Source organism: Hyperolius riggenbachi, chromosome 5 (assembly GCF_040937935.1).
Source record: "Hyperolius riggenbachi isolate aHypRig1 chromosome 5, aHypRig1.pri, whole genome shotgun sequence".
Classification (NCBI taxonomy): domain Eukaryota; kingdom Metazoa; phylum Chordata; class Amphibia; order Anura; family Hyperoliidae; genus Hyperolius; species Hyperolius riggenbachi.
The window spans coordinates 225509999-225525686 of NC_090650.1; the positions used below are offsets into that span (position 1 = coordinate 225509999).

The following is a 15688-nucleotide window of genomic DNA, read 5'->3' on the forward strand; positions in this document are numbered from 1 at the left end:
AGGGGCCTGGCAATGCCTTCCCCCGCATGCCTCCCCTCCTCGTTTCTGGCTAGGGGGTATTGATTGTCATGCTGCTGAATGCAGATGCTGGGTGCCATGTAGGTTCTGGGTGTGAGTACAGAGTGTCATGTGGGTTCTGGCTATGGTTGGGTATTGAGTGCCATGCCAGTGTTGATTGCAAGTCCTTAGTGCCATGTGAGTTCTGGGTGTGAGTACAGAGTGTCATGTGGGTTCTGGCTATGGCTGGGTATCGAGTGTCATGCAGGTGTTGATTGCAAATACTTAGTGCCATGTAAGATCTGGGTGCATGTACTTGATGTCATGTGGGTGCTGGGTACAGGTACTAGATGTGACATGGGTGCGAATACTTTGCGCCATGCCTGTGCTGGCTATGCTGGCTATGGGTGGGCGTTGGGCATCACATGGGTTTTGAATGCAGGTACTTTTGGTGTGGGTACGGGTTAAGTGGGTTCTTGGTGCAGATAGTGGAGGCCATGTGGAGGCTGTGTGCAGGTGTGAGTATCTTGAAATGGTTTAAATTCAGTGAGGTTTTTATTGTGCCACAATGGGTAGTAAGCCATGAATGCTCTGCTTGTGAGCAATATTTGGATGATGTTTTGTAAGTTTTCATGGACATTTTAACAAGTGACATTCTCTAAATTCTCCACTCTATACATTGCTACATAAGGCTTCATATCTGCCTTAACTTGTAATGATGAATCTGATATCCATGCCCTTTGCCACTGTGAGCATATGTGAGCTGTGTTGTCAAATGTAAGTAAAAATATTGAAATTCCAAACTGCCGCCTGCAGCATAATTAATCATCACACATGACTGGTCTGCTCCTGAGTCCTGAGGCTGGCTGGGCTTGGCCTCTCTGCACACGAGTGAAGTGTGATGTCACCTGGACATTGAGACGCATGTTGTCACTCTGCTCTACTCCCTCTGAGCATTTCATCTGCTCCTGGTGACCTGGTTCATGCTTCTAGTCCACCCCTCAGCTAAGGCAGCCTAGGCTACCTATACTGGGGACACAACTATACCTCTGGCTACAGGCTACCTATACTGGGGGCACACCTATACATCTGGCTACAGGCTAGCTATACTGTGGGCACACCTATACCTCTGGCTACCTATACTGGGGATACACCTATACCTGTGACTACAGGCTACTTATACTGTGGGCAAACATATACCTCTGTCTATAGGCTACCTATACTGGCGGCACACTTATATCTCTGTCTACCTATACTCTAGGCACACCCATCATGACCACACCCATGTTCTAATGCACAGCCACACCTCTTTTTATGCTGCGGTGTGCTGCCCCAGGCTGAAACTTTCTTGGTGGGCCCTTAGTGTCCCAGTCCAACCAACACACCTGAAACAAGCATACAGCTAATCCAATCAGATTTCTATCAGAAACATCTGATCGGTATGCTTATTTCATGGTCTATAGCTAAAAGTATTAAAGGCAGGTCATCAGCAGGACAGCCAGGCAGCCTCTATATACCTCACACTTCAGGTGGACTTTAAAGAGAACCTGTACTGAGTAAAATTATTTAAAATAAACACATGAGGTAACTTCAAATGAACATTACATAGTTACCTTGCCATCAGTTCCTCTCAGAAGCTCACCATTTTCTTCTTACAGTGATCCATTCCAGTTCTGACAACATTTTGTCAGAACTGAAATATATCCGTTGCTGTCAGTTATATATCAGTTGCTGTCAGTTACAGCTGAGAGGAGAACTGATGTGTCCAAGTTTCCCTATGGCTCAAGTGGGCGATGTTACAGTCTAACTGTGTGCTGACCAGAAAGCTGTTATGGGGTAATGGCTATTTTCAAAATGGAGGACGTAGAATTCCATTGATCACAGTGGACAAACAGGACACAGGAGAGAAAAAATAGATTGAAGAGTAGACTACACAGGAGGTAAGTATGACTTGTGTATGTTTATTTTGACTTTTAATGTTCAGTTCAGGTTTTCTTTAAGTTCAATGTATGTACCAATGTTAACCCTTTGTACACCAAAATATGTGTACAGCAATCTGAACACAGACACTGATAAAAACGACTTAAAGAGGAACTGTCGCAAAAATCTTAAAATGTAAAACACATACAAATAAGAAGTACATTTCTTCCAGAGTAAAATGAGCCATATATTTATTTTCTACTACATTGCTGTCACTTACAGTAAGTAGTAGAAATCTGATATTACCGACAGGTTTTTGGTTAGTCCATCTCTTTATGGGGGATTCTCAGCATGGCCTTTATTCTTTATAACGTCACTGTAACGATTGTGGAACTTTCTCTGTGATCAGCGCACAACGCGTGCGCTGATACGGCGGAAATCCTCCACAAGCGTATATTTGCAGGAACCCAGCAAAAGGTGCTACGCACCCGTAGAGGGAAATTCCTGTCGGCAGATGGCGCTGGGGAGTGCAGAGGAACCAATCCTCTGTACCTCCACAAATGCCAGACAGGAATTGTACGAAGCGCAGAACGCAATCGCAAGAGAGGCGATTGCGAATGAGAACGAGTAAAGGGACAGGTTGTATGTGTGTGCGCCAACCTAGTCGCCACCCCGCGACAGTGCACACACAACAGCAGATATGAAAATAGGAACGCGATCACGAGAGGTGCGATCGCCAGACGTGACACAAGGCAGATCAGAACAGAATACGAGGTTAGCAAAGGCACAGCAAATAATACAATGAGAATAACAAGGAAAATAACAAATGCTAACTGAACGCGAGCACCACACTCATTCGCAACAGTGCACGCGTTTGTGCGTGGTCTCCACGTGATAAGCACAATAGAGACAAGCACACCTAACTAACCAAGACAAGACAGACACCACACAAACGCGCTTGCTACACGGTTGCCTTACCGCAGGCACCAGCAAGCGCACGCAAACAGAGAGACAACGAGAATCGATCAAACAGGAACCACTGCTCTTACCGTCAGAGCCAGTGCGAACCAGGTATCAGAAAGATCCACTGCTCTTGCTGTCAGAGCAGTGTGATCCAAGCACACGACAAACAGAAGGAGTAACCAGCAGCGACCGCAGCCGAGGTTAGCTCCAAGATCCAGACCAGAGGAATCCACTGCCACTAACGCTAGGGCAAGTGCGATTCAGACAGACAGAACAGAAGGATCCACAGCACTAGCGAAAGTGACTAGCGCGATCCAGGAAGACAGAACAGAAGGATCCACAGCACTAGCGCAGGATGCCAGTGCGATCCAGGTACAGAGTAGCAGGACAGAAGGATCCACAGCACTAGCGGAGGATGCTAGTACGATCCAGGGAGGCAGAACAGAAGGATCCACAGAACTAGCGAAAAGAGGCTAGCACGATCCAGGGAAACAGATCAGAAGGGGCTACCAGCAACAACCGCTGTTGCGGTTAGCACCCAGACACACAGAATGATTTCCTGTCGCTAGGACAGGACAATCGCAACAGACAAACAAAACAGATAAACAATCCTAACTGCACTAGGGAAACCTGCCTAGTGCAAGTTCCAGGAATAACTCTAAGCTGATCTTCAAACAAAGAGCATGGCTGACACTCCTCCAGGAGTGTTTCACAGGAAGGAGTCCTTATGACCAGCCAAGCATTGTGGGAAACAGATAGTACTTATAGAGCAAGCCCACAATGGATGTGGCTAGGCAATTTGCATGATAAACTTATGCAAATTCCTCTGCAGCAAGCTGCAGAACTGACAAAAGGTCTCTCTTAAAGAGACCTGCAGAATGCAGACCTGAACAGTGGTCAAAAAGCTGCCTGTCTGCACAGGCAGCTGAGCAGATTCTCACAGTCACTCCCTGAAAAAGATTTATAGAAAAATGCTGGACAGCCTCCCTGCTCACTGCACACTATTTTGGCAGTTGAACGGAGCAACAGCAACAGCCATTCACTAAGGCTTGATCCACACTACATGTCCTTCTCAAAAAATTAGCATATTGTGATAAAGTTCATTATTTTCTGTAATGTACTGATAAACATTAGACTTTCATATATTTTAGATTCAGTACACACAACTGAAGTAGTTCAAGTCTTTTATTGTTTTAATATTAATGATTTTGGCATACGGCTCATGAAAACCCCAAATTCCTATCTAAAAAAATTAGCATATTTCATCCGACCAATAAAAGAAAAGTGTTTTTAAAACAAAAAAAGTCAACCTTCAAATAATTATGTTCAGTTATGCACTCAATACTTGGTCAGGAATCCTTTTGCAGAAATGACTGCTGCAATGTGGTGTGGCATGGAGGCAATCAGTCTGTGGCACTGCTCAGGTGTTATGGAGGCCCAGGATGCTTCGATAGTGGCCTTAAGCTCATCCAGAGTGTTGGGTCTTGCGTCTCTCAACTTTCTCTTAACAATATCCCACAGATTCTCTATGGGTTTCAGGTCAGGAGAGTTGGCAGGCCAATTGAGCACAGTAATACCATGGTCAGTAAACCATTTACCAGTGGTTTTGGCACTGTGAGCAGGTGCCAGTTCGTGTTGAAAAATGAAATCTTCATCTCCATAAAGCTTTTCAGCAGATGGAAGCATGAAGTGCTTCAAAATCTCCTGATAGCTAGCTGCATTGACCCTGCCATTTATAAAACACAGTGGACCAATACCAGCAGCTGACATGGCACCCCAGACCATCACGGACTGTGGGTACTTGACACTGGACTTCAGGCATTTTGGCATTTCCCTCTCCCCAGTCTTCCTCCAGACTCTGGCACCTTTATTTTCGAATGACATGCAAAAGTTGCTTTCATCCCAAAAAAATACTCTGGACCACTGAGCAACAGTCCAGTGCTGCTTCTCTGTAGCCCAGGTCAGGCGCTTCTGCCGCTGTTTCTGGTTCAAAAGTGGCTTGACCTGGGGAATGCGGCACCTGTAGTCCATTTCCTGCACACGCCTGTACACAGTGGCTCTGGATGTTTCTACTCCAGACTCAGTCCACTGCTTCCGCAGGTTCCCCAAGGTCTGGAATCGGTCCTTCTCCACAATCTTCCTCAGGGTCCGGTCACCTCTTCTCGTTGTGCAGCATTTTCTGCCACACTTTTTCCTTCCCACAGACTTCCCACTGAGGTGCCTTGATACAGCACTCTGGGAACAGCCTATTTGTTCAGAAATTTATTTCTGTGTCTTACCCTCTTGTTTGAGAGTGTCAATGATGGCCCTCTGGACAGCAGTCAGGTTGGCAGTCTTACCCATGATTGTGGTTTTGAGTAATGAACCAGGCTGGGAGTTTTTAAAAGCCTCAGGAATCTTTTGCAGGTGTTTGGAGTTAATTAGTTGATTCAGATGATTAGGTTAATAGCTTGTTTAGAGAACCTTTTCATGATATGCTAATTTTTTGAGATAGGAATTTTTGGGTTTTCATGAGCTGTATGCCAAAATCATCAATATTAAAACAATAAAAGGATTGAACTACTTCAGTTGTGTGTAATGAATCTAAAATATATGAAAGTCTAATGTTTATCAGTACATTACAGAAAATAATGAACTTTATCACAATATGCTAATTTTTTTAGAAGGACCTGCATAAGTGCTTTTGTGAGCGCTTGCATTTTATTAGCTCTTGCTTAGCCCTTGCTAAAAAATCTCTCCCATTAACTTTCATTTTAATAGCAGTAAAAATCACGTAAAAATCAACGCGATTGCTGAGATCGCTTATGCAAAAAAACCTACGCAATTGCGGTGATTTTTACTGCGATTTTAATGAAACTGAATGGGATCGATTTTTTAACAAGTGCTCAGCAAGCGCTAATCAAATGCAATCGCTCACAAAAACACTTATACTGTGGATCCGGCCGTGGTGCTTTTAAAAATAAAGTAAACCCTGAGAACCCCCCATGAGAAAAAAAAAATACTGCAATGAGAAGATGGGCTAGTCCAAAATCTGTCGGCCAGGTCAATTTTCTACTACCTACTGTAAGTGACAGCAACATAGGAGAAAAGTAATTTATGGCTCATTTTACTCTGGGAGAAACATACTTCTTATTTGTATATATTTGCATATATTTTAAATTTTAAGATTTTCACCACAGAGGCTCATTAAGTTTTTAAAATGGAGGACATAGTTTTTCATAGAATGTACATATTTGTATGTTCTCTTTATTGAATGGCACAAGACTCCAGTGTGAACCTATTTCAATTTTTAATGAATAAAGTTTCTGCTTGCTATGCTGGCTGCTGTACAGAACGTTTGGGAATGAATATCCTTTATTTTTACAGTAGTGTTTGTAGATGTGTGCAGATATATTAGAATGCACAGGGTTATTATTGGTACTGTATGTGTTTAATTTGGCCACAGCACATTAGCACGGAAACAGTAAATTCGGGCGCCTGAGGCTAGTGGACAAATCGGGCGCCGCCATTCACTTCTATAATAAATATCGTTTAATGGGCGCCCGGTAGGAAAAAAGGGCGCCGGAGAAAACTAACGTTTTAAAAGCGGCGCCCGGAGACTTAATGTTTTATTACTGTTTCTCATGATTACACATTATTTAATGATTTATACATGTTTAAATATTATTTTTAAACGAAAACCAGTACAATATTTTTCCCAAACATTATTTTTAAACGAAAAACATTACTTTTTTTTTTTTTTTTTACATTATTTTTAAACGAAAAAAATTACAGGGGGGGTCTTAGGTTTAGGCACCAACAGGGGGGTCTTAGGTTTAGGCACCAACAGGGGGGTCTTAGGTTTAGGCACCAACAGGGGGGTCTTAGGTTTAGGCACCAACAGGGGGTCTTAGGTTTAGGCACTAACAGGGGGTCTTAGGTTTAGGCACCAACAGGGGGTCTTAGGTTTAGGCACCAACAGGGGGGTCTTAGGTTTAGGCACCAACAGGGGGGTCTTAGGTTTAGGCATCAACAGGGGGGTCTAGGGGTTAGGGGTAGGTACAGGGAGGGTTACTTAGTAATTTTTTTTAAACGTTATTATGCGTTTCATTATTTAAACGAAAGATTAACGTTTTTACAATTGCCGATTTAATACACATTATTTAATGATTTATAACGTTTAAAAACATTACTTTTAAACGAAATACATTTTTAAACGTAATCCATGTTTATCGTTAAAAACCCGGCGCCCTTTTTTCCCATCGCCCCTTTTTAACGTACGGCATTAGCACTCACACTTGGTTTATTTGAGGGCTCTACAAGAGTAATGCAACTGCATTTATCTCTCCATAGCACGATATATGCATTTTTAGACACACCATTACATAGTGTATTATTTTCATGGATTTGTTAGCTACACAAATATATCTGATCAATTTAATGTGCATCATCTTGTTAATAATGAGATGACCATTTTTGCTAGTTGCATAAACATACAGTATGTGCTACCTGTTCAACAGTGCCAAATGGTAAATGTGTTTTACTGTACCACTGTATCAGGTCAAGTCTGTCACTCAGATTTAAAAGCACACACGATATACAATCAAAATGTTGGACTTTCTTGCTTTTGGATATGATAGTAGTAAAAATGTTACTGTACCTTGTTACCTACATAATTGGTTTTGGATAAAAAATGATTGGTTGTATAAGAAAATGGAATGTTTTACCTTGTATTTGATTTGATTTCTATTGAGAAATGTTATTCAATACACAAGGTTTCAGATATTCATGGTGTGCAAATTGCCTCTAAAGAATATAAAGTTGCTGCCTATGCAGATGATTTGATTTCTTTTTTATAACTGATCCATTAATTTCTGTACCAAATTTACGTCATGCATTTGATGAATTTGGCAAATTGTCTTACTTGAAGATAAATTACAATAAATCTGCCGCCATGAACATCTCCCTTCCCTCCTCGCTAGCTAACCAACGTCAACAGAATTTTTAATTCAAATGGGAAACCCATAAATTTACTTACCTAGGTATTTAAATAAGTAGGAGATTATCAGACTTGTTCAAAGAAAATTATCTTTCACATCTTGAATCAGTTAAACGAGATCTAGGAAACTGGGTAGACAAACCCCTCTCTTGGTTTGGGACAATAGCTAATGTAAAGATGACAACACTTCCACGAGTACTATACTTTTTTCAGGCTCTCCCACTTCAGCTTAGTAAGTCATGGATTAAGGAACTTCAATCTGTTGTATCCAGATTTGTCTGGGGGTCAAAACCTTTAAGACTCAAGAAAACTAAATTATGTTATCCTAAGGATAGAAATAGACTGGGTCTTCCGGATTTCTGGTCTTACTATGAGGCAGTAATTCTCTGTAGAATCGCAGATTGGCATTGTAATTCTGAATCTAAAGACTGGGTACAGCTGGAAAAGGATTTTTTTCCAAACCGATCCTTTGGCAACCCTGGAGCTTGGCCACTATGACCCACATCAAAGCGAACTCAGAGCTATACTCACTAATAGGAACTACTTTGAAAGGTTTTAAAACCATCTGCAGAGAGACCTCTATCTCCACTATCCCAGGTCCTCTTTCTTCTTTACGCTATAATTCTGATTTTCCCCCAGGTCAACACCCCAAATTTTTGTGCTCTTTCTCAGGATCACCTAACCTGTTGGCTGGAGACCTGAGCTGATGGGACTCTCCCTGCTTATTCCACGCTGAGTGCTGACTCTCCTGAGTCTTTTCCATTTTGGGCCTACTTGCAAATCAGAAGTTACTTACAACTCTTCGATAAGAAAGGGGTTTTGTCACAATCACATACTGCCTTTGAAACTATTTGCATACAAGCTACTCCCCAAAGGCATCTCCTATCTCGTTTTTACAAGATCATTACAGATGATACCCAAAAACCCAAATTTGTATTCAAAGAAAACTGGGAAAAGATCCTTAACAAGCAATTCTCGGATGATGACTGGTCCAGAGTTTGTACTCTGGCGTTTAAGAGCTCACTGAATGTTGTCACACAGGAATGCAATTTTAAATTGCTCTCTTGGTGGTACAGAACACCAGTTGTCTTCTTACATAGTATGTTTAGCTCTATTTCCAATATGTGAGATGTAATTCTGAGGTGGGTGATTTGCTACATATTTGGTGGACATGTGACAAGATTAGGGAGTTCTGGTTGGATGTGCAAACTTACCTTAAGAAAATTGCAACTTTTGATCTACAATTCCACCCAGATCAGTTTCTGCTACATATGGGCCAAGGTTCTTTGCACCACTACTGGTCTTCCTTACCGTGTCATATGCTTAATGCTGCTAAGGCCTGTATCCCCTTATTGTGGAATTCACCAACCCCCCCCACACACGCTAAAAACTGTGGTTTGAAAAATTCAACCACATCTAGGAGGTTGAGAAATTGATATCTCTGAAAGCCCTTAAAGCAGATAAGTTCTACAGTATAACAAATGGGCACTATGGATAGACTTTTTGAATAGTTAAGATTATAAACGAACAACATTTCTACAGTCTCCTCTTAGCTGACTGTTTATAGAAGTAAAATTCTCTTCCCATTATTTAACTGATCGTTATACCGTTGTTACTCAGCCGACCCAGATATAATATATTGCTACTGATCTGTCTCCCTATGGTCCAGTTAAGTTACACCAATTTGATATATCCCTCACCGCAATAAGACCCTCTAATCAGCAACCTTGGAGCCATAATTTGACAGCTTTCTATCGCTATTGTTATCCCTATTGGTATCATTACCAACCCCTCCCCCCCATGTCTTGGTCTCTACCCCTTTCATTTTCATTCTCTTTCATTCTTATTCCCATTTTCATTTGCAATTAATTACAAAGTTTGATATATGCATATCTTTAATTCAGATTGGGACTCATATACAACCCACTGCAATGTAATGTTATCTCACTCCAATTGTGTAATCTTTGGTCTGGATGTTTGAGATATTTCTGCTGTTGTGTACCTATAATTCTATTCTAGTATTGTATATCCGATGGTAATATGCTGTATTACTAAGCAAGGAAACCCCTAGTTCGATTTCTTCTATTGTGGATTTTCATACTTTAATAAAGTATTGTTTAAAACAAACAAAAAAAAAGAATATACAATGTTTGTTTTGGATATTTTCTAATCAGCCATGGTGGAAAATTCTGATCAAGTTTTGGGAAAATGGTGTGGAATAGATTTTTATTTTTCTTATTTTATAGACTTGATTTTTTTTTAAGTTTTTAATAATTTTTTTTTCATAACTTAGGAAAAGTCTAAAGGTGGCAACCATCAACTAAGAGACATATCTCTCTCTAATCGAATCTGAGTAGAGACAGATTGAGAAATTGCCATACACTGCAGTCCAATTTCCCAAAAATTCTTGGGAATCGTCCAAGCCCGCTGCATCTGTCACATTCACCACCTTGCCGCTGTTCCACAAATGTACAAATGTGTATGTAATGTGTGTATTTTTACATTACCTGTCTCACACTTCACACACCGGCGTGCTATGTGCAGGTGGTGTGTATGGGACTAACAGAATAGCGGGGATTCAGAAGATGGACAGATGTGACGTGGGACAGGTAATGTATAAATGTATATGTTACATACACTATAATACACTGGGGCAAATGCACCGGGGTTTCATCATGTTCGTTTATCACGTGTGTGATACAATGATCTGATTTTTTTAAAGTTGGAATCAATCCTAAACATTGCAATCAATCCTAAAAATTGATTGTAATTTTTGAATACATTTTTAAATAAACTGTATCATGTGCGGCCACCTTTAGACTCTCTATACTGGCATATAGTGTATTTACAGCAATTTTATTTCAACAGTTATTTAGCAAACATGATGATCACAGCGCATGACCTATAAACACCTTTGAGAGGACAAATCTACAAATTAATACATGAAAGACAATCATGAGAGTATTGAAGGGAAAACAAGACAAAAGTTGACAAAAAAATTACTTTAAAGAAAACATGAACTGAAAATTCAAAGTCAAATTAAACATACACACGTCATACCTATCTCCCACATAGTCTACTTATCAATCTTTTTCTCCTCTCCTGCATCCTGTTTGTCTACTGTGATCGGTGGAAATCTTAGTCCTCCATTTTGAAAAATGGTGATGAACCTGTAACAGCTTCTGGGTCAGCACACTGCTAAACTGTAATATCGCCCACTTAAACTATAAGGAAACATGCACATTACCTTGCTCACCAGTTGTCCTTTCAGTTATAACTGACATCAACTGATATATAACTGACAACTACTGATATATTTCAGTTCTGACAAAATCTTGTCAGAACTGAAAGGAATTGTTGTTAGAAGAAAATGGTGAGGTTCCGAGAAAAACTGACCATGAGGTAAGTATGTATTCAGGGCCGCCATCAGAAATTTTGGGGCCCCTCACACATCATCAGGCCTGGGCCCCCCTCCCTGGGCCAACCTACTGGTTGCTGTGCCCGCCCACTAGTCACCCCACCCCCATGTCCATGTGCATGGCTCCGACACTGAAGAAAGCGGCATGCACAACGTGATGCGGCAAAAAGTGGGTGGGACCATGGCATGTTGGAGGTGAAGCCAAATACTAGCAAAATACAGGTAGTCCCCGGTTCACAAATGACAGGGACTCGTACGTCCATTCTTATCCTTTATCCAATCTCTTTTGTACCCCTGTTTTCTTCCTGTGCCTCTTTTGTCCCCCTCTGTCTCACCTCAGTTTGTGCCTCTTTTGTGTCCCTCTGTGTGACCTCATGTTCCCGTCTCATCTCTTTTCACCCTGTGCCTCTTTTGTTCGCCTCTGTTCCTCCTGTGCCTCTTTTATCCCCCTGTGTTACCTGTAGCCAGATATAGGTGGCGCTCCAGTATAGAAATTCCGCTGTAGCGGGCTTACTCATCTGCTCCCCACGTTCAGACGCTGATGTCACTCTTCTCTCAGGGCTGGAATGCGGCGTGCTGGTTAGTGAGCCACCGGCTCGCAGCCAGCAGATACGACCCTTCCAGCACTTTGGGGGGAGCCAGGGCCCCCAGAAGCCCTGGGCCCCTCACTGCAGTGTCAGTTGTCCCCCCCCCTGATGACTGCCCTCTGTATGTAATAATAATTTGCAGGTACATCATGTGTTTGTTTTAAATAATTTGACTTGGAAATAAGTGGTACATGGAGGCTTCCATGCAACAGTAATGAGGAAGAGTAAGTCTCCCGAGGAGCGGGTGATTCAGACAATACTGCAGCCTGGGATCACCTGAGAAGCAGGCGAGTCAGGCTGTATTGTAATCAGGGGACACCTGTGGAGCAGGTATCCCCAACTGAGCTACAGAGAATGATCACCTGAGGAGCGGGTGATTAAGACTTTACTGCAGCCAGTGGACACCTGAGGAGCAGGTGTTACAGACAGTGCTGCAAAGGATATTCACCTGAGGAGCAGGTGATTAAGACTACACTGCAGCCAAGGGACACCTGAGGAGCAGGTGTTACAGACAGTGCTGCAGTTGAGCTTCACCTGAGGAGCAGGTGAAATGCCACAGGTCCCTCGCCAGTGGCTAGGCCCACTGGTGAGGCAAGAAAGGTCAGACAAGCAGAGTAGGCAACGTACAGACTGATAAGGTACAAAGACAGAAGACTGATTCAGTGTTAAGTTCAGGCAGGGTCGGCAACATGAATCAGATGGGCAGAGGTACAGAGTCAGTAAGCAGGAGAATAGTCAACGGAAGCAGAAGGTCATAACAGATAATACAATGTAACTAGCACTTTAAGCTATCAACAGAATCTGGCTAAGTGTGGATCCCCAGCTCCGGCTGGTTCTAGCACACTTTGGGATCTGACTAAGGTCTGAGCGCTCACACGTTAGCATTCGCAACAGCAGACACGGAGCGACTGACAGACTACCACTATATATACATAGCAGCTCCGCAGCGCCGCCCCAGTCACTCAGCCAATCCGAGATAGCATTTGGAGTCAGCTGACCTGGCAGATCAGCTGACTCCCCTTCTATTCGCATAAAGGTCCTGTCGCCTTGCGCGTAGCCCTCAATCTATGTGCAATAGAAGGACCAGGCAGAAGACCAGCATGTAACTGCGTGGCCGAAGCCGCCGGCTGATACGCGGAGATAGCCGCCATGCCGCTTGTCTCCGCGGCGGCATCTCCGCTATCCATTACAGTACCCACCTGAGGAGTAGCCCCGGACACTTCTGGCCTCTCAGGGTGTAACTCATGCAACTCTTTCTTTAAATCTTCAGCATGCATGCGGCAATCTGGCACCCAAGTTCTCTCCTCCAGGCCATACCCCTTCCAATGGACCAGGTATTGTACAGAATTCTGCACTAATCGAGAATCCAAAATCTTCTCGATCTCATACTCTGGTTGATCATCAACCATCACAGGGGGGGGGGGGGGAATCCTCATGCACCGCAGGCTTTAAAGGGACTCCGAGCTCACAATAAAAAAGAAAGTTGAACTCACCTGGGGCTTTCTCCAGCCCAGTGCTGGTCGGGAGGTCCCACGACGGCGTCCTGGCTCCTCTCCAACACCCCGATCCGGAATGGCTGACAGGCCGCAGCCCGGGCGACACTCTCCCGAGTGTCGGGCTGCTCCTTCCGCGTATGACGCGGATGACGTCACACGCCGGCCGCCTCGCGTCATCACGGCGGCCGGCGTGAAAGTACTGCGCATGCGCGATTAAAGCGCGCATGCGCAGTACTTTCACGCCGGCCGCCGTGATGACGCGAGGCGGCCGGCGTGTGACGTCATCCGCGTCATACGCGGAAGGAGCAGCCCGACACTCGGGAGAGTGTCGCCCGGGCTGCGGCCTGTCAGCCATTCCGGATCGGGGTGTTGGAGAGGAGCCAGGACGCCGTCGTGGGACCTCCCGACCAGCACTGGGCTGGAGAAAGCCCCAGGTGAGTTCAACTTTCTTTTTTATTGTGAGCTCGGAGTCCCTTTAACAGAGAAACATGGAATGATCTCACACCTCTCATGCTGGCTGGGAGATCAATCACATATGTGACATCATTAATCTTTCTGGACACTGGGTATGGGCCTACAAATCTGGGTCCTAACTTAGGTGACGGTTGTTTCAATGCCAAATGCTGAGTAGAAACCCACACCATGTCTCCTGGAGAAAACTTCCGCTCTACAGACCGCCTCTTATCTGCCTGTTTCTTCTGAGTCTGGAAAGCTTTTCCCAAATTCCTCTTAACTAACACCCAAATCTCTTTTAATGCCCTTTGCCAATCCTCCAGGGCCGGAAAAGGAGTAGATGCCACAGGTAAAGGAGAAAACTTGGGGGATTTTCCTGATACCACCTGAAAAGGGGAAAATCCCGAAGAGGCACTCTTCAAGTTATTGTGCGCAAATTCCGCGAATGGCAGAAACTTTACCCAATCTGACTGTGCATCTGCTACATAATACCTGAGGAATTGTTCAAGGGACTGGTTAACTCTTTCGGTCTGACCATTGGTCTGTGGGTGGTAGACACCCTGAGGAAGCGCGCATGCGCGAAACCGGTCGGTGGGTGAAGCTTGAGGACCCACTATCCAACCTACGTGAACTTGTTGTGTGAGCGACATTGAAATGTCCGCGCGGAGGGATATCCAACGCCCGCAGGACCTTCTTCTCTGGCGGGCTGGCGTCCTGTAATCAGTGCAGCCTTGGATCTACACAGGCCATCACTACGCATGGAATGGAGTACTTCTGAGGAGGACACGGGCAGGCATAGGAACTGTGAGTGCTAATGTTTGGGCTGCTTGACGGGCATATTGGCGAACTTTGTCTCTAAGAGAACTTTTTGTGCCACATGCATGTATATCTGCAGCTTCCAGCTTGTGCATACCTGCTTGCATACCTGCTTGCCTCTCATTTGCCGCCCTCTCCTCTGCTAACCAGATTCAGTACATCTAGTTCACCCTGCATAACCTACACAGCTTGGGAGTCTGCGAGTGGGACTCCTGCATTGCTTTGCCTACCCAGTGATCGATTTGCTACAGGGCGCCTGTCACTGCATCGGACTGCCTCAAGTATCTCTTCCGTGCTATACATAGTGACATTCTGTGTTGACCTCACAGTTATATCCATTCAACTAGTATCACCATTGAACATTTGAGTCCTCGCTCCTTGGTCTTGTGGGTTTTATTGGTGGGTGGGTGGGTTTTGATATTTTGTCTGACATCCAGTTATCAATTTTATCAGATTTTTGATACAATAAAGTGAAGATCTTTTTGCCAATTTCATGCTTATCTAGCTTTGGTTTAGTCTCGCTTTGTGCATTACCCTCCACTTTTATTGTCTGTGGGTGGTAGCCTGATAAAAATGACAGGTCCATATCGAGCTGCTGGCAAAAGGCTCTCCAGAATTTAGACACAAACTGGACTCCCCTATCTGACACCACATTCTCCGGAATGCCATGCAGCCGGAAAATGTGCTGAATGAAGAGATCAGCTAATTCCTGGGCCGAGGGGAGTCCTTTCAATGGGACAAAATGAGCCATTTTACTGAACCTATCAACTACCACCCAGATGACCGTCTTGCCCTCAGACCTGGGGAGTTCTCCTACAAAGTCCATGGACAAATGAATCCTGGGTTCATTTGGCACTGGTAAGGGTTGAAATGTACCCACTGGTGGCTGGCGAGAGGGTTTACTTCTTGCACAAACTGAACACTCTCTCACAAACTCTTTACAATCCAGTGCCAGTGAAGGCCACCATACACATCTGGCCAGTAGATCCTGGGTTCGGGCAGCCCCGGGATGCCCAGCATTCTTATGGGAATGAAATAATTGTAAGAGTTGCAGGCGAAA

The 15688-nt window shown here is 44.0% G+C and overlaps 1 protein-coding gene across 2 annotated transcripts in view; it reads right to left on the bottom strand.

Moving 5' to 3' along the window:
• Positions 1–15688, bottom strand: part of GABBR2 (gamma-aminobutyric acid type B receptor subunit 2) — an 842117-nt gene that overhangs the window by 499416 nt on the left and 327013 nt on the right. The gene's annotated exons all lie outside the window — the stretch shown is intronic.